The sequence below is a fragment of the Centrocercus urophasianus genome, unplaced genomic scaffold (genome assembly GCF_019232065.1).
Source record: "Centrocercus urophasianus isolate 14NV4802_14NV808 unplaced genomic scaffold, USGS_Curo_1.0 seq_20, whole genome shotgun sequence".
Lineage (NCBI taxonomy): Eukaryota > Metazoa > Chordata > Aves > Galliformes > Phasianidae > Centrocercus > Centrocercus urophasianus.
Window position 1 is genome coordinate 15,334,332 of NW_024884756.1, and position 19,372 is coordinate 15,353,703.

At 39.7% G+C, this 19,372-nt stretch overlaps 1 protein-coding gene across 1 annotated transcript in view; it reads right to left on the reverse strand.

Annotated features, from left to right (window-relative positions):
* AGPS (alkylglycerone phosphate synthase) overlaps nucleotides 1–19,217 on the reverse strand; it is a 79,883-nt gene extending 60,666 nt beyond the window's left edge. Inside the window, exons 1-2 of the mRNA XM_042821996.1 lie at nucleotides 19,200–19,217; nucleotides 14,973–15,099 (exon numbers count right to left, since the gene is read on the reverse strand). The gene's annotated coding sequence lies outside the window, so the exon portion shown is untranslated. The remainder of the gene's footprint in view (nucleotides 1–14,972; nucleotides 15,100–19,199) is intronic.
* Between the last annotated feature and the right edge of the window lie 155 nt (nucleotides 19,218–19,372).

Below are 19,372 nucleotides of genomic sequence, written 5' to 3' on the forward strand. Positions count from 1 at the left end.
ATGTCAAAAGCCTGTCAAGAGATACAGTTTCTGCATTTGTTTACCGAGGCAATTCAGTAAAACCGAATAAACTTACCACATATGGCTTCCTGTGGCTCTGTTGGTGGAAGTAAGCATAATTTGACATTTACAGACAGTTAGCTCTCAAGGTGTTACCCAAAGGAGCTCAAGTGTGGTTTCCACGCTCCTGTTTATTGCCCCAAGAATTTCTCTCCTTCCCCTTCTTTAACAGAGCTGTCAATTAAAGTGAAATACAATTGCCCAGCATGACAAGGGAGCCTCTATGGAAACTATTTGCCTCCTGAATGCTTTCTTGCCTGCTGTAGCTCCTGTACACCTGCATTTTATCTTGATGACTTACTCTCGTAAGTCAGAGATGCTCAGTTCTCTTCATTTACTTCGAGAACTTTCATTTTTCATTCCAGTTTTATGCCCTTCTTTGGAAGAGTCTGATGGTAAGCATTGCAACAGTGAAAATCCACTTTGGAGAATGACCACTTTCAGTTCAGTTTATGAGTTCATCCTGACTAGAACTTGTAGTTTCTTTTTGAGACATTTAATTCATAAAATGATGATTCTTTCTTCATTTGTGTAGGTTATGTGCGTTTGGAAAGGAAAGATGCCTTCTTTCCCGAAATGTATTGCTTTGGTAGTCAGCAGACAACAGAGAAGAGTTCCATGATTCAAAAGAATCTGGTTGTAGTAAACACTAATCATATTCAACAATTTCCTCTGGCAGTGCTATATCCTGGCACTCTCCTGTCACCTGTGTTCCAATGTGTATGAATTTTGAGATCAACTCAGGATACAACTAGGATCTCAACATATATCACATCACATCATCAGGGGAAATACTGGAAGCAAGACTGAATTATAGCACTTTGTTAAATAATCTAAGTATGCAGTTTGATGCACTAAAATTCTCCCAATCTGCCACAATTTCCAGAATTTCAAAGAAATTACCAATGAAAGCACATGCTTAATTCTATATTTCCCTTACTTATGTCCCTGTACATAGTATTGGAGTAAATAACTCTTGTCGTATCTCTTCCAGTAATATAACATACACACTGTATTGCGGAAAAGAATGTTTCTTATATTTTAGTTAGAAACCCAAAACTTCCAATAAAGTTAAAAGATTTTTTAAAAACTTTCAAAAACTCAAGTCCTTTCAATATCCAAAGGGGAGCTATAGAGAAGAGGACAAACTCTTTAGCAGGGTCTGGGGCAACAGAACAAGGGGAAATTGTTTCAAGCTTAAAGAGGGTAGATATAAGGAAAAGGTCTTTTACAGTGAGGGTGGTGAGGCACTAGCACAGACTGCCCAGAGATGTGGTGAATGCCCCATCCCTCCAGACTTCCAAGGCAAGGCTGGATCAGACCCTAGGCAACCTGATCGAGCTGTAGGTATGCCTGTTCTATTGCAGGGGAGTTTAGCTAGATGGCTTTTAAAGGTCACTTCCAACTCCAAGGATTCTATGGTTCTCTCTCTCGCATCTTCTTGAGAAGCCTGTAGGAGTGACAAGAGCTCTGCATTGTCAGGATGAGAAATAACATCTCAGAAAGAGGAGAAATACAATGGAATGGAGAGGACTAGAGGTGATGGAATGCAATTTAAGTCTGTTGGATTTTCACTTGTGTAATTAAAATATGAAAAAGGTATTGAAAAGCTTAGTGTATCTGTGCAGTTCTCAACTGAATCTTATTACAGAATTCTTTAATGTGGAAAATGGACATCTACCAGATAACCAAGTTTAACATTTCACTTAAAGGTAGAGCACTTGATTATTGTAGCTAGCTCAAAAGAAAACAAACAAACAACAACAAAAAGACCCACTCAAACAAACAGCAACAACAAAAGCAACAAAAAAGCTTCCTGAATCAGATAGCAAGGCAGCTTAACAAACAAATCCAAACTCAGCATTTAATGAGAAGGAACTTTATCTCCTAGTGTCTATTACATTTTAAGACAATTACCTGAGTGTGCTTTAGGGAATACCAAGGTATGCAACATCAGACACACAATTAAGCAATTGTGTAAACACCATATCTGGGACAAGGGGAGTGTTTGAATATACCATACAAAAACTGCTCTCAAATTGAGTAATCTTGTGATTCTTTAAAATGAAAAAAAAACCAGAAAACAAAAAACCACACTTTAAATGTGAGCTGTATTTGAATTAAGCGTTGGATTTTATTGAGGCTTCTGTCACATAATTCCATTGCTTTCGTCATTTTCCTCTTCTTATTTGTGACAACTGGCATTTTTTCCCTTTGCTTAAAACCCAAGTTTTTTTCATTATCTTTATGGAAATAGATATCAAAGAAGAATTAAGCATCTGCAGCTTAGAATAAGAAAAAACTGACAACGTTTTCTCAATAATATCTATATCATTCTCTTGTATGCTCTTATATTACCCCATAATTCCTCCCACACGGTAGCACAATTATCCTATAAAGGTAATTACTAATGGAAAGTTGATGAGAATAGATTAAGCAAGTCAGGAAGTGTGTAGACAGAAACAGGTGGGGGAACTGAGCATCTAATGCTCTCTCTTGATCTGCTGTCTCAAGAGTGGATCAGAAGGAAGCGGAGGCACGGAACTATGAACAGGGAGCCATGTCTGGTTAGCAGAGCACACCACATGGTGCTGCATGCACGTGGCTAACCACAGCCGAGATGGGATTTCCTGGTTTGCCATCAGTGTCATTATCATTATACCAGGCCTGCATACATTATCATTACACTGCACATCACTGTAACATTTGCCTTTTGTTTTGGGCTGAAGTGCGCAACTACCACACCTTAGTTCATCCTCCTTTTTCAACACTTGGGTCTAAGCTCTTTAGTTTTGCTCTGAGAAACAAGAACAAGAAGTAGGAGACAATGTAAAGCAGCAGTAATGAGATCAAGAAGTAAATAAGTTCCTTCTGTGAAACAAAACCAACATCGATTCAATTACAGATTAGGCCAAGAGCGAAGGGCAGCTGAACTGAGTATTTGTGTGAGTGACAGCAACATTTCTGCTCAGATGCAGATAAGTTACAGTTATTAAAACACAGTTTTAACATGAGAGATGCTACTGAAAGGGGGTGATTTACAGAATTTTGCAAATTACAAGGAATGAAAAGGAATGAGTGGTAATTTCCCTGAATATTCGAGGCCATAAATAAACTATTAAATAAGGCCTTTTTGGAGAAGGGCAGGGTGGACAGCCATAGGCAGGAGCTATTAAAAAGCATCATTAGATATAAGTAAGCAACCACTGCTAAAGCAGACAAACCATGAGTGGCTAAGGCAGTCTGTAAGGCTGCCTTCCTTTCACTTCTGAAATTACTGGTCATTTGTGGGTTTTACCCTTTTAAATTTTTGCTTCCTTCCTTACAATGATGTGATTTGAATTCTTCTGCATAGTGGGGAAGTTTAATTAAGTACATAAAATTAAAGCTCATACTGCTGAATTTGCACCCTAAATGGTCTTACTGCTGTGCTGCACCAGACCTGAGGACTCCAGTTTCAGGCACTGTCAAGCCAGTGCTGTTCACCAGTGCTTTGTTTCAATAGAGAAATGTGGTGCATACAAGGGATAACAAAGGCAGCTCCTTTTCTGAAGAACAGAAAATAGATTAAGCTGGTCTCAGCTGAAAAGGATGCCATCAATTTAGACAGCAGCATGTTCTTTCAGCTGAAAACATGGGAAATGGAGCAGCACAAATGGGTGAACTGCTTGATTCCCCAAAATATTTGTGAGATAATTAATCTCTACAGCTTTCTTTGTGTGATAGGGGACCAGCTTACTGCTCCATTACATGCAATGATATCACTGAAGAAGGTAGATATTTTCAAACGTGTGAGAGAAAAACAGAATTCATTTTCTCTTTAACACAACATGCTTTGTATGTTGAGAAGTTAAAAAACAAACTGCCCTTGTATGCATGGCTCCTCAGCACTGAAGCACGGGAAGTTTAGGAGCAGGGAAACAATCGCAAAACAGAAAGTGGGGGAAAAGAAAGCAGTGCCAAACTTCGAGGAAGAAAGTAATACTGTAAATATACCAAGTGACTAGGCATAAAAAGCACTGAGTGACTTCTCGTGTTCTTGTGAGCTGGAAGCAGTTTGATGAGAAACCTCAGGGCAATCATTCCCAAGCTTGCTGGAACAGGGCCGGTTAAGACTCAGGGATAATAGCGTTGGCAGCCCTGCTAGAGCACTCCCTCCTGGCCAACGTATGGATTAGTCTGAGAAGGGCAGCTAAGGATGACAGTACAACCTTGTGACTGAAGGAAGAATAAATCACTACAATAAATTTAGCAGAGGGAGAGACAAAATTGAGACATTTATCAAGATGTTGTCTTGCTGTGACAACAGTAGCACTTGCCATGGACATCAGGGTACAAAGAAGCTCAGGCCAAGACTGCCCTACTCCTATTTAAATACCAAATTTTTACTGCCATGTAGAGGGTAATGCTTCTGACACACAGGAGATCAAGACACTGCTGATATGCCTATTTTTGAGTCACTAACCTGAATTTTTCTTGTGTTTGTTTTTTTTTTTTTCTTTAAAAGGTAAGGGACCATTTCTGCATTATTCCTCCAATGAGATGTTTACATTTCCTTATGTACTGCTCAATATGTCATTCAAACTCTCTAACAAAAGGATCAGTGCTGCAAGCACTGCATTGTCAATGAAGAGCTCTCTGGTCACAGAGAACACAGAGACATAGCACATATGTTCCATAAAGACTTCTAGCAATTATGTTAGTTAAGTTAGCTGAAGTGCACATTTGTTTATTAGGAAAGAATTTTAAAACACTTCTGTTATATTGTGTAAATATATTGTATCACAGCTTCTAACCAGTTTCTAACACTGTAAAAAAATGTAAAGAGGAAAATTAAGAGCCTCAGATTTCTCTTACTGGTGATACTACATATCCCACAATTCCTAAGCCTTCCTGAGCACAAACATCTCTAGATTTATGGAGCACTGAGCTTGTTTGAATCAATGCCTCTGCTGTGAACTTGTCATCCCTCTCCACAGCTCTATCAATCCCTGCAGCAGGTTCAGTGGTTCTGCTGCCTTCAAACCCAGTACCAGAGCACTCTCTGAGGACAGAGGTTTATCTGCAGAAGTGCCTGCTGATGTGCTGTCAGCCACATGCACTAGCAGCAAGCTTTATCTACTGGAGGCTTTGTGAGCAGTCCCAGCCCAGGATCTGGGAACTCCAGCTAGCATGGCATCCTCGTTTCCTGTGCTGCCATCAAGCCTGAAGCTGTAGCCCAAGACCTCATCTCTGACCACAACTGGGGACAGCAAAATAGACAATATATCCACATGAACAACATCTGAAACTGCGTAATACAGGATTCTGACCTGAGGAGAGCTGGTAAACCAAGCAAGGAGGGTTAACAAGACACTGTTTGGTCAGACACAACCCAAACGTATCATTCACAAGGACTCGGGTGTGGTATTCCTAACCTTTGCTTCCAAATACAACAAAACACAACTTTCCTTTCACCCAGCAAATGGCCAGCTGCTCTTGGTAACAAAATACAAGCTAAGCAGAGGCTTTTCCACTGACATTTACAGTCCTACAGATGGGCACTTTAAAGGAAAGGCAGTTTTGTCAGTAAATAAAAAAATGGTAACTTTAAATTCAAGGCCTAATTATGTTGTGCTCTGTCACAGATCTCTCTTCAAACAACTTTTTCCTCAATAGTAAAATTGGCTTTGTGCCACTGGAAAAACTTAGAAATGTTAAGCTTAATTACAGGAGAAAAAAAAAAACCAAATAAATGCCTGAAGTTTTGCTTAGTGAAACTCCATCTACTGTTCTCTGACCTCGTTCTTTCTCTAACCATTCTGAAATCTTCAGAGCACTGAAAACTTGGATAGTCACAGCTGCATTTGGCATTTGCAGTTCTGTACAATGACTGTGACTTGAAGTCACAGGGTGTTCCTAAAAGGGATCATGGAAGTCTACACTGGAAACGTTTTCTCTGAAATATAGTTTCTGGATAAAGCCCAGAGGTGGTACTGCAGTGTACAAAAAGCTTTAACTCCAAACTTACTGAAACAGGATTATGCAATCACAACTACATGCTGCCTTTTGAAGGCAAGCACGAAAGGAAGTAAAGTATGATGAAAGTATTGTCACAGGCACAAAAGCTCTTTAGAAACATTCTAACTGCTCCTTTCACAAGAGACAGAAGTTGTTTAAATTCAGTTATTACACATTTAAGCCATAAAAAGAAATCTTGGGAGACAGAATTGCATGCACAAGTCATATCAGATGCCATAACCATTTGCCTTTCAGAAGTGGAAATTCATATTGGATGTTAAATGAAAGCATGCATAAACTAAGAGCTAAGGAATGCCAAATGGGTGAAATAGAAGGTATCAAGAAAGCAGCAAACCCAATCAGAACTAATGCACAAGTAAGGCCAAGAGTCGTTCTCTGCTGGGCCTCCTGCCACTGTTTTCTGCCATTCTACCTTTCTACCACGACATCTGCTGCTATGATATGCTTGTAGTATTCCTTGCCCTGCCCCAGTCTCCAAGCTTAGTTAAAAATTTTTGGCTCCACTTTTTTTGCTTGTGTTCATTTCAGGCAACATTATCTGGATTTTATAAAACCTTTGTTGATGAGCATCTACATGAAGAAACTGGAATTAATAAAAAAAAAATGAGGCAGAGCAAAATATACATATGTGTTTGGGTTTTTTTTGTTTACAGTGAAAGGAATTGGAAGTACGCACGTACAACTCCACTTCTCTGATAAGCACAGAATTATTTTTACTGGAAGAGCAAGCAGTACTTATTTCATCCACCAAGATCTGTCACTTTTTTGTTTTGAATCTGTTTTGAATAAACAGTACAGGGCAGAGATGTTAGATTCTTTTTCTTCATTTTTTAAGTAAGTGTCAATGTAGGTCCTCGTTCAGGCTAATTAGCCAGTACTCTGGTGCATACTGGCACTGCCTTAGGGATGATCCAGTTAGATTCTGAAGACAACTGCTCCAAAGAGAAACAGATATTCCAGCTAAGAATACAAGTCTACCCTTTTTTCTATCACACACCCCTTCTGCAGAAAAAAAGCATTTGGCAGACAGCTAGTCTGGGAACACTACACCAGTTCAGAGCCTGCCTTACAACAGACCTATTCCTTGGAGCCCATGTTGAACCTCATTGCTGGAAAGGAGAATGCAGAATGGCTTGGCTGCAGCAAAATTTTCAACTTCAGGTTTTTGGGTTTTTTTTTTTTTTCTGTTTTGTCCAAGATGCCCATAAATCATTAATTAAAAGAAATGGATCCTTCAAACTGACAAGTTCAGATTTATCAGTGATATTTGTATTTTACTAGAAAGACAACAAATATCTTGCATATTCCACTAATATAGCCAGTACCTATTTTGCGAAAGGCTACAGTGTATACTGCACATTTTTATATTCACTAGAACTTCAGAACACAAGATGGCAGTGTACACTGCACTGAATTCAGGCATCTAGCTGCTTCTGTTACTCAAACAGAGCATATATCTTACTCAGTCATGTATTATCATGTAACTGCAGCATTAGAAATAAACTTACAAGTATGTATCAATAGCAGAAACAAATGCAATTTGCCAATAAATGAATACTGCATGAACAAATGTTAGTTGGAGCCTAATGCAAGCTTTTAATGTACATAACTCCCTGGAGACATGAAAAGCCTCTTACAGAATTCCTCAATTGCAATAACAAGAGAGTATCCCTTTATGAAAGGAATGAAAGTTGGCTCAGTCATAAGAGCTTCAGAACAAAATTGGCTGTTTGGAAAAAGAAAAAAAAAAGAGAGCTGGCAACCTCAAATATGAAGAAGGCTCAAGGCTCTCTGAGGAGGAGTGCAGACCAGTGGAACAGACTGAAAAGTATCTGAAATTGAACAGGTGCCTTCCTATGAAAAAACTAAAGTGGACAACCATTTGGCATGGTAATTCAGAAAAAAAAAATCCACTGAGAAACATCAAATTAGAGAATAGGTCTCTGGCTAAGGACAAAATTACATAAACAGATACAAGGAGTCAGACCTGTCTATGACTTCAGTATTCAAAGTCTCCCTTGGTACAAGCAGCCAAACAGAACAACAAAACCAAGCTTTTTAAGTAACTACTCCTGAGCCACTTCTCCTAGCTTGAGTTGAATGTTGGAGTGAGTAGGTACAGCTAAAAAGTTGTCTTGCTGATGTCCTGAACTAGCAAATGGCAAACAAACATGACTTTATTAGCAAGGCTTGCTACATAGTAACAAAAACTCTAAGAAAAAGAGTAGTATTTCAGAACACAAAATCATCCTAGAAAACGTTACCCCTGTGGGATGAATAACACTGATTAAATTCTAGGCAGCCCAGATTTCTGCCAAGTTAACTTTCCTACATCTGAACTCATGGCACTAATGGACAAAACTGAAACTGAGCCAGAAGATCAAAATTCAACACAAAGGTGCAGCATTTCTGGATACATTTCTTAGCACAGTTATTTTGAGTTAGAAAATGTATGATTTCTTTCAGACACGTGTGATACAATTACTTCAGACTTTTCTCTCCAGAATGAGAATATTTGTCATCTTATATTTTACTGGACAATAGAGAACAATGTAGTGGAGCATGGCACACAGAGCCTGGCCAGAATTTTTGATAGTAGATGGAACTGGGAATGAAGGTCCTCAACTTTGTATCAAAACATCACCAAGTTCCCAATCCCACAATCACAACAGCACAAAAAAAAAATATATATATATGTCATATTTTTCATTGTGATCCACAACTGTTACTTCAATTGCTGCTTATATTCCTAACACATAAATCACTGGTTTTATTCCAATACTTTTTTTTTCCTCTCTGAGACCACATAAGATTGAATTTGGCATTAATTCAAGTCAAATAATTCAAAAGTCATTTTTACTTGGTATTTAAACTTCAGCTGGGTGTGGGCTCATGACTAAAATAAAGTGTCTTACCTAGTAGTTTCAGTCAATTGGTCTGTTTGTCACAGTAGATTACAGAAAGTGGGGCATGCACAGAATTATGCATGTACTCTTCAGCCATTTAAAATGGAGGATAAATTGAACATGTCATGTTTTTAGGGCAATAATTTATACTGAGTACAGGCTAGGAATGGAGTTGAGCCAAAATCTCAGATCTAAATTACCTTGAGCTGCAGGGAAATTTTAAACTGGATAATATAACAACTGTTCATTATATTAGTTAAGTGAACCAACAGAAGACGATTTTTCAGCACTCCCAAACTGAAACATTTACATTCAGATTTTAACTTTGTGGCTTTATCCGCGGATATCCTACTCACAGAAGTTCTTTTACGTTAGTATTGCCTCTCAGATCCTGCCCTCTAACACAATCACTCTGAATGTCTGTTGGCTCTGAGTACATCCCCATTCAGCTTAATGCCATTTCATCACTGACTTGATGTTATGAAGACACAAACTTAAGGATTTTCATACACGGACTACTTGAGTCTGTCTCATGGCCTCTTTTCATTTCAGGTACTAATTCAAGGTTTGATTTTCAAGGGTACACCTTTCTATTGTCAACCTCACCTTTCAGGTTACTATAATTGTAGACACTGTTGGTAACACTCACTTTTGCTAGAATAAAGTAAAGCAATTTATGTTGTTTCTTTCCTACGATCTACAGTATTGTGAATATACAATAGTCTTCCCTACAGACTGTCCCATCTTCCTTCACTTCTAGTCAAAACCTGTCCACTTTCTGTGATTTTGCATTGGGCAATCATCCACAGCATGAGGTTCAAAAAACGAAAATGCTGAGTGCTGCACCAGGGACACAGCAATGCCTAATACAGGCAGAGATGGAGATGAGTGTCAGGAGAACATCTCTGCAGAAAGTGACCTGGGTGTGCTGGTAACAGCAGGCTCAACATGAGCCAGCAGCCTGCCCTGGCAGTCAAGAGGCAAAAGGCATTTTGGGATGCATTAGACACAGACAAAGTCAAAAGAGACGAGTCTCCCTCTATATCTAATTTTGGGGTGATCTCAGCTTGAAGACAGTTCATACAGTTGCACGCAGTTCCAGCCTCCACAATATAGAAAGGATATTAAGGTCCATGAAAGTGTCCAGAGGAGGGCAGCAAAGCTAGCAAAAGGAGAGGCTGAGGTTACTTGAGTGGTCCAGTCTGCAGGAGGCCAAGGTGTGATCTCACTGCTCTCTGCAGCTCTCAAAGCAGGGCAAGTGCAGAAGGAGATGCCACTCTTGTTGGCATCCAAACATTCCCCAAGCAAGCACTGATTGCAGTAATAAAAGTAAAAGGCAATATATTTAAAATTGGCATAAGTTCACTGCACATGAAATATGCTGCAAATGGTATCATTGATGCCAAGTGCTTAGCAGGATTTAGTAAAAGGTTATACATACATATTCATACATTTATGTGGGGAATTAGATTGGACCCGATAAAAATTCATAATGGATATAAATGTTCTCAGTTCAGGGCATAAATCAGCCACCAGCCTGAGGGTAAAAAATAACTTCCCCTGTAGTCAGGTTGTTATATAATTATCCATTATACTGGTGGAGGTGGGAAAGGAGGTTGAAGAATAGGGCAATTTCCTCAGAGACATCTGGGAATTACCACTGTCAGGCAACTAATTTAGATTTGATCTGGTCTGGAAGTTCTTATTACATCAAATAATGCAATTTAGAATTAAAGAATGATTTATTTTGTATTTCTTACTCTTTATGTAACCAAGTTCATGCCTGAGGGCATCTGCAAGTCTTCCCCATATAAGCAGGCTAAAGTTAGCAAAACTAATTCTTCTGTGTTTTCTCACAGAACCTCCTTAAAAGCAGCTTCAGTTTTTCCAAGGAAATCAGGCAGAGCACCAGGAATTTAGTTTGCTGAAATGCTAGCCAGCTCATATAGCCAGTAAGTTGGCTATATTAGAAGAGAAAAAGTTCTGTGCATGAGCAACAGTAAAAATCTCACTTCCAGAAAAGCTCTTATTCTTGTTAAATTTGCAAAGTGACAAAGACTTGCAGAGCTCCTAAACATCACAAGTTATATTAGTCCAGTGCATGCCTGAATTTTCTGCTTTATTTGGCTCATCTAAGAAAATCATCCATGTTGCCATTGACTTGTTTTCATCTGACAATGCCTCTCCAGCTCTCTTGTTGCACTTACAAGCTGTGTGAAAGCTAATATAACACACACACTATATTCTTTCAGAAACAGCCTTTGTGAGCTTGAAAACAAGTCATTTGGCTGAAAATGGTTGGATTGAATATCAATAAATGAATACAAGAAATCATCTACGATCAATGCAGGGTCAAGGAGTAATGGTTGCATTCTGCCATACTTTTTTAGAATTATGGTGATACACTTATTGTAATTATAGCACAAATTATCATCACAATGTGTGACGACACGCGTGGAACTCAGGAACATTTGTTAAAAAAGCACCTCGCCAGCTTTCAAAAGAAAAAACAAAGTATATCTGTGGCATCAATCTCTCATAAGTATGATTTCTGTTCCGAGTGAATAATACTAGAAATTTGCATAGCAACCACTCAGCATCTGGAAGGTTTAGGACCACAAGCAACAAATATTTTGACTGCTTATGCTGTGCAAACTTGAGTGATCTGTTCAGACAAATTCTGAAAAGGAATGGCTGAAGAGAAACAGCAGATGTAAAAAGAAAATCTACATCATGATTACATGTTCCATTTTTCACGAAAATCTTACCTAAAAACTCAGACTGGCTTTGATAAGCAAGCCATAACTTCTCTTGCTTTATGGACCACCTGTCCCCTGAATGCAGGCAGCCACCTCTCTCAGCCACCAGTGCCAAACATGAGACTCCACAGGCTTCTGTTACCAGGGTGTCCTCGTTTAACACACAGGGGCTGCAAAAGTAGTGCGACTGCTTTATGGCTTTCTGGGAACAAGTAGGGCAACTCCCTTAAGCGCAATTAACCGCAATTAACTCTTAACAGTGTCAAAGTCACCAGCCCTGCAGCTGAAAATCAAATGAGGATAGAATCAAGTGGGCCTTGGGACTCTTAGACACTACTCTTCTGCCAGTCACATATGCAGTTTTGTTGCGTCTCCTGCCTCCTTATGTCATCCTGCTGCCACTAATGACATCCTGCCAGCAGCAAGCTATTTGCCTGAGAAGCTCCCAGGCTGCTCACAGGCCAGCTGCCTCATCCTGCCAACTACTAAACTGCTGCTCCTGTTCTCCTATAGGGTTCTCCAGAACATGGCTCACTGTACATTGTCATATATTGGGAATATCAATGCTGTGTTGCAAAGACGTGTCACACATTGAACTGTGAGGATATGATAGATATTTAGAGTATGACAGGTAAGGGTATAGTTGTTCAGACTCATTTTTACTTATTTTCCCAATGAATACATTAAACTTCAGCATATTCCTGACATGTACAATTGTACTTTGCAAAAACCTTCTGATAGCAGTGAAGAGAGAATTAAAGATGATGTATAAAGAAGTTAAGCACCCCAGAAGTAGTGGTTTTGATCTAGAATCAAGCAAATTGATAAAGATTGCATGAGTAATACAAGCAGCTTCTCAGCGAGAGAGATAGCCTGCAATAATTGGAAAATAAAGCGGTGGGAAACTCTCCTACCTCTCCCCAGCCACTAGAAATGAGTTTGCACAGGATACGGCAAGGCAAAAGAACAGTAATTTTGAGTTCCATGCAAGAATCTAGAACAGCAGGAGGTTAAGTCATTTTCTTTATGATTTCGGCCTTTAATATTAATTTCCACCCACAGCACTATCAAAAAGACAAAGATAAATGAGAAAGTTCTGAAAAAATCCAGGAAAATAATCAGTGGCTGGAGGGCCACATTTATTCAGAAATACACACATTTAACTTGTCCCAAACCTTAAGGGTGATTAAGGGGAACTCATAATGGACAACTTCTGGAAGAGAATACTTATTGCAAGTAAAAAAAAAAAAAACAAAAAAAAAAAAACAAAAAACAACAGGTCACAGGCTACCAGAGATCCTTCTGCAGCCACCAAATCACCCTTGTAACAAATCCTAAAATAATGCATAAAAATAAGAGTTGCACTTACATTCTAAGAATCAAGCTTGGTTCTCATTTCCTCAGAAACTCTTTCAAATGTTAACCTCCCTATCTCTACCATATACTTAAGTAAAAGGTAGGGATGGGCGCGCACACACACACACGCGTGCGCGAACTGCTGAGGACCACACTGACTACTCAGTATTAGTTACCAAAACATCCTTCATTCATACCCAGATCCATTTGTTACACTCTCCATATAGCACACTAACAGGCAAGATTAGGAATGAGGCTCATGGGTGGGCACACTGTGTACATAATGGTATGTTTTGAACAGGACAAAAATACGCAACTTAAATTAAACAAAAGCTAAAAGAAAAAACAACTGCTCCATGATTTGAGTTTATACCTTTCTTTGGGAAAGAAGCAGAATGTTTTCAACCTTTCCAAGTTTCTGAGATACCCTATTGCTGCTAATTATTTAGACTGACACAAATAAACACTAGAAGTTCAGAGTCCACAGTGAGAGAACCAAGCAAGAAGAACCAGATGAATTACAATTGACCAAGGAAGAGGAGTAGGCACCAACAGCATTTCAAGAAAGCAGGAATTTGGGGCAGACAACACAAAGCTTTAGTATCATGATTGAGCTCCCCTACCCATTCAGAGGAACGACCCTATTTGCTGCTTGTTACTTCTTTTGGAAAGACACAGTTTTGAAAGGTTATAGAAAGAAGGGCCACAGACTATGCACTCTGCCACACTGGACCTTGTAGGATATCATCAATACTTTGTTTTTCTTCCCTTAATAATACAATGTTCAGTTTCAGATTAAGAAGGCCACGTGGCTCCTGAATTTTCCCCAGTCTGTAGGGGACTTTGCAATGTAAGACAGTTGTTAGCACAGACGACTAAACAACTTTCAGCCTGACAAGGAATACAGAATTATCATAGAAAGTACACTAGAAAAAAATTGTTTAATTGACCTTTCCAAAAAGTCAACGTATTAACTGCATGAAAGGCATGACAAGTTCAACAACTACAAAAAGTTCTTTTTCTTTAAAAAAAAAAAAAAAACCAAGCTAACTTGGTTACTGTCAAACATCAGTGAAGTGGGCACTCAGAACTGCATGTTCATCAGTGTTACAAAAAATTCTTCTGACAATTTTTATCTGATGATTAGATCAGTCTACTGCTGCAAAATTAAGTACAACACTTGGACTAGTGGTCTTCTACAACTTAATGATTCTATAACCCTACACAGTGGGTTAATACCATCACAAAAGCAGTCCATCTCCGCTGCGAATGGAAAAAAGGAGTTCTACAGAGTTCCCCTTAAAGGCTTCCAAAATACTACCACAAAGTGGCTAAATTGTCTTTACAACCTCTTTTACCTGTTTTAAACACATTGTTTTCAAGAATTTATCAACTTGAAAAGAAATTAGTTTCTACATTTAAGAATGTTTAATTGTTCATGCTATACAATAGGACAAACTCTGATAGTCACGCATTCAAAGCATCAGTTTATTCTACAGGCTGAGACAAGTACCAGTAGAAGTTAAACATTTCTGACTCCTTGGAGCCAAGTTTAATGTTGAGCTTTCCTGGGGAAGAACAAATAAAGATCTACACCCTAGCTATTCATATTTATGAACAAAATCCTATCACTTCTCTTATTACCATAGTTCCAGGGAATGAGATCGTAATCAATACTTAAAGATTGGGACACAGAAAAATGTAAAAGGTATTTGGATGCTATTCCAGCAGTATTATTGAGATAGGATTTTCTTTAAGAAGTGAAGAAAGAGCCAACTACAGCACTTTAAGCTGTACATTAACTTCATCTAACTTATATATTGTAAGAGTTAGGGAAGATGAATTCCAGCCACCGTGGCTGAGGACATACCAACTTCTCCAACAACCAAGCGGCAATCCGTGGTCCATCATACAGCTTCACAAAGTAAGAAGGGAATGGAGTGTGTGCCACATATGCTGATTCCAGGGTTCTTCATTTATATCTCCTTAAGGCCTCTCTGTAAAACAGAGGACATTTCCTTGTTAAAAATTAAAAATTTAAGTTAAAAATGAATTTTGTTTCATTGAATCTTTCATCAGTGTTTTCTAATATTATCAGAGGGACTCATTTTAAAATAAGGCTTTGTTAAAAAACATAACACAAACAAAAGTTCTATATAGCACAAAACCCCAGATCCTGAGAGTCATTTCTCATTATAACCTCAGTAAAAACCCATGAGTTGATTCTAAACTTAGAAGTTCAGCGTTACTTAAATTCACTCAGCAAATCAGGATGCGTTTCCGACATTTTTCAGATGTTTGAAACATTACGTGCCAACACTATTTTTCTTTGTTGCTCAAACTAGTCAGGTCTTAAAATACACATTTTCAGCAGTAGGTGGCACTGTGAAGTTTCTGGCTTCATAATTATTCTAATGCAAGATAATATAAAATGTTATGCAGAGACATTAGAAATAACTTCATCAAAATGTTAATAGATCATTAACTAAAAACATAGCCTAATCTCTCCTTTTCCCTATCATTTTAAAAGGAGCATAAAAACACTGGTCTGCCTGAGCTCAAGGTGTGAAGATAAGGAGAAAAGAAATTAAGTAAGGAACACAAATGAAATATATAGTCAACACTCTTTATCTAGCCTGGCCAGAAAGTGCCCTTTTTCTTTCTCCACCCCAGGCTCTAATCAAGCTGGTTACCTTCACACAGAATTTCTGCTCTATGATACAATCCACACCAATACCTAAGATTCCCGTGTGCTTTTATTTTCCTTTCTATTAAATAAAACATAGAGAAAATACACCTTCATAGTTTCAGGGCAATTTTTCAGGGACTGACATTGTGCATTACTCATTTTGTGCTAATGTGTTCTATCTTTCGCTTTCTATTTCTTTTATAGTATTAAAAAAAAAATAAATCAAAAAAACATCACTAGCATGGGGTCTTGAGCTGGGAGCAGCTCTACTCAAAAGAGTTTTAAACTGTGACACCAATTTCTGCTGTAGAGCTCAGATCCTCCAGAGACCGCAAGATACAACTGAAGTACTACAAAGCACACCAAAATACAGCTTTGACTCTGGTTTTCCACTGGAGATTGTTTATCATCACCTTGTGTTACCCCTCCCTGGAACTGTAGACATGGTATTGCGAGAGCTACTTCAAAACAGCTTGTTCATTCACACATGCAGTATGTGTTCTGCTTAGATGCCCTCAGTATATTTAGTGGCTCCATGGATGCATTTTAACTTCCACTGCAAGTCAAGTGCTTCCACTGTACCTCATAGAGTTACTAAACATGCATATCATCAGCCTACTTAGATTACAGGTTCTTTCTTCAAATGGATTTCACGTAACTAAAGCAAGCACATTCTACATTTTTGGGTAGACGCCCACTTGCAACAGGTGGATGCAAATAAGTCAGTCATGCCCTTGCACCTTGTGAGGCAATTGCAAAAAGCAAAACAACCACTGCTGTACATTGCAAGTTGAACTAGCACAGCACAAGCACTGTGAACACTCTATGCAGGCATACTACATCACTCTGGAGAGGACCTACAGCAACACCTCAGCCTCAAACCACATGAGCTAAGCAATTGCCTACAATTGAAAACTTCGATTTTCTGTTAAAAACAGTGTCTTAACCTCGCATTACTTGGTTATATTACAAAGGAGCTTTAAAAACGGGCACAAAGGGTAACCAAAGGATCAATCGAAACTTTGAAGTGTGAAACTTTATTAAGAACATGCTTCATTCCAAAAAACACTTTTAGAATTTAGAATTACTGATACTTATCACATCACTCCCACATTAATGCTTCCTTAGAAAATACCCCCTAGGCAATCTGCTCAGGATGTCCCTACCTGAGCAAGGGGTTGGCTCAGATAACCTCCAGAGGTCCTTCCCACTTCAGCCATTCTGTGGCTGAAACACACTGCCAGGCAGGCTATAGACAGGATGACAGCAGTGATATCTTTTCAGACCTATATTCAGCAGACTGAAGTGATCAAATATTTTTCTTCTACTTGAATTGCAAGTGGAACCCAGCTTACTTTCTGATACAAGTAATTTATTGAATAGCTATAAGTGAATTAAGACATTACAATAATTTGATGACTATGACATAGCAGGAATACAGGCCTTTGGCCCATCAGCTCTGAAGCATTGTCCAACTTCTCAGTGTGGTATGTGTGAGCTATTACTCCTAAGGAACACAATACATTATTAAGCACATATTAAACAGCTATAAAATCAAATCTTCATCATTACCTATTTAAGAAAGGTATTATCAAGACATCACTGAACAGACAAAGCATAAAGAACTATATCCAAAACAATTTGTGCGCATCAAGCTCCTTATCTATTTTGAAAGGTTGGTCACTTCCACAGCTACAATAATGAAACAGATCAATACAATATGAAAGCATTACAACAAAAGCACACTGACGGATGAATCAACACGATAGAAAGAAGCTATAAAGAAAAGGAAAAAGATTGCTCACCCATTTCAGAAGATTCTAGGTTTATAAAGAAAAGCATCACCAAGGAAAAACCTCCAGAAAAACATCCTTCCCTAATAGCAGTCAGCCCTTAAATGAGATCTCAGAGAGGTGCAGCCAGGCTATGACCTTCTGGTCGCACAGCTGAATTGCCTTCACCTGTGCTCCCAGAGCTGACCGGGTCCTTTCCCCAGATGATCAATCAGTGTTTCAGGTAATGACTTGTACAATCAACGGATATTAAAAATGCATAACCAATGGATACTAAGATGTTATAATCACAAAAAAAAACAAGAGTTAGGCAAAGTAGACTAAGATAATACGAGAGAATAAATGGAAGGCTTACCCCTATGCCAGGCTCACCTACAAAAAAAAACACCAGAAGAGGAGATCTCTAGACAAGACCCTTCCCCACTCGTAGCCAGCTCTTAAATAGGTCTAGGAGGGGTGCAGCCTGGCTCCACCCCTTCCGGCAGCACAGGTGAATTGCCTTCAGCTGTGCTCCTCTGGCTGACTCATGGCTCCCCTCAGGTGATCAATCAGAGTTCAGCAGTTCCCATACAATGGCATTCCTCTGTCCTGAAGAAGAAAGCTGACAAACACACAGGTCTGTAATGCTGTGACAGTGTTGTTCCACCTTCCTGCTATTTGTGATACATCTCCACACCACTAAATGTCTGTACAGTAGGTTGTGTCCAGATTCCACACGGTTTTCTTGTGATTTCCATCTTTTTTTGTGTCAGGGCTGAATTCATTGTTTGACTAGATGTAGATGACACCCAGCAAACACTGCATGAAATACATCTGGATGATATTCAGATAGGCAGCTGTGCTAAATCACAGGCAAGAACCAGGGAATGTAAGACTGAAGAGAATCATGCAGCCATATAATGCCTTAAGTTGGAAAGTTTCTTCCAAATCACCCTGCTCTAACCCCCTGCCATGGGTTGGGTTGCCAACCACCAGATCAGGGCCCAGGGCCCCATCCAAGGCATCCAGTGAATGCCTCCAGGGGAGGGGGAATCTACAGCTCCCTGGGCAGCTGTGCCAATGCCTCACTGCCTTCTGAGTAAAGAATTTCCTCCTAACAGCTAACCAAAATCTCTCCTTTCCTAATTTAAAGACATTCCCTCTTGTTTTTATCGCTATCAGATCATGTTAAAGGTCGGTCCCTCTCATGCTTTTGAGTTCGCTTTAAGTGCTGGAAAGCCCCTAGGGATCGAGTTTTCTTCTAACCCGGTGCCGTGCCAGTGGAACATCTGACGGAGGAACGCTGACATCCGATAGGATGGGCATTTCCACCGCATCTCTCTAGAAAGCATCACGTGGGAGACTGGGGTCTGTAAGTCAGCCGGCTGAGCCATGCACGCCAACGGTTTCAACACCCGTAGTATGAGCGGGGATTACAGTACAAGAAACCACAGATACCAGGGAATTACAGTACTTTGGGATGAGACCGTGACGTATTAGGAAAGCACGTGCGGAGGGCACGATCAGAAACAGTCCGGAAAGGTGTCTGTCAACGTAGCAGACTGCCCACGGCTCGCAGCCGTGGTTTGGGACGGGCTTGTTAGGCAGAACAAGAAAAGAAGGGGAAACCACACACCTGGGGAACGCACCGCCGCTGCGCCCGCGCTGAGGCACGGACGGGGCTGGCCGGAGCGCCGCGCGCTCTCCTCACACAAAATCCCGCCGCCCGGGCCGGCACCGGGGGAGGGCCGCGTTCCCAGCACCTCCGCTGCCGCCGGGAAAGGAGCCGCCTCCGCGGGCACCGCTGAG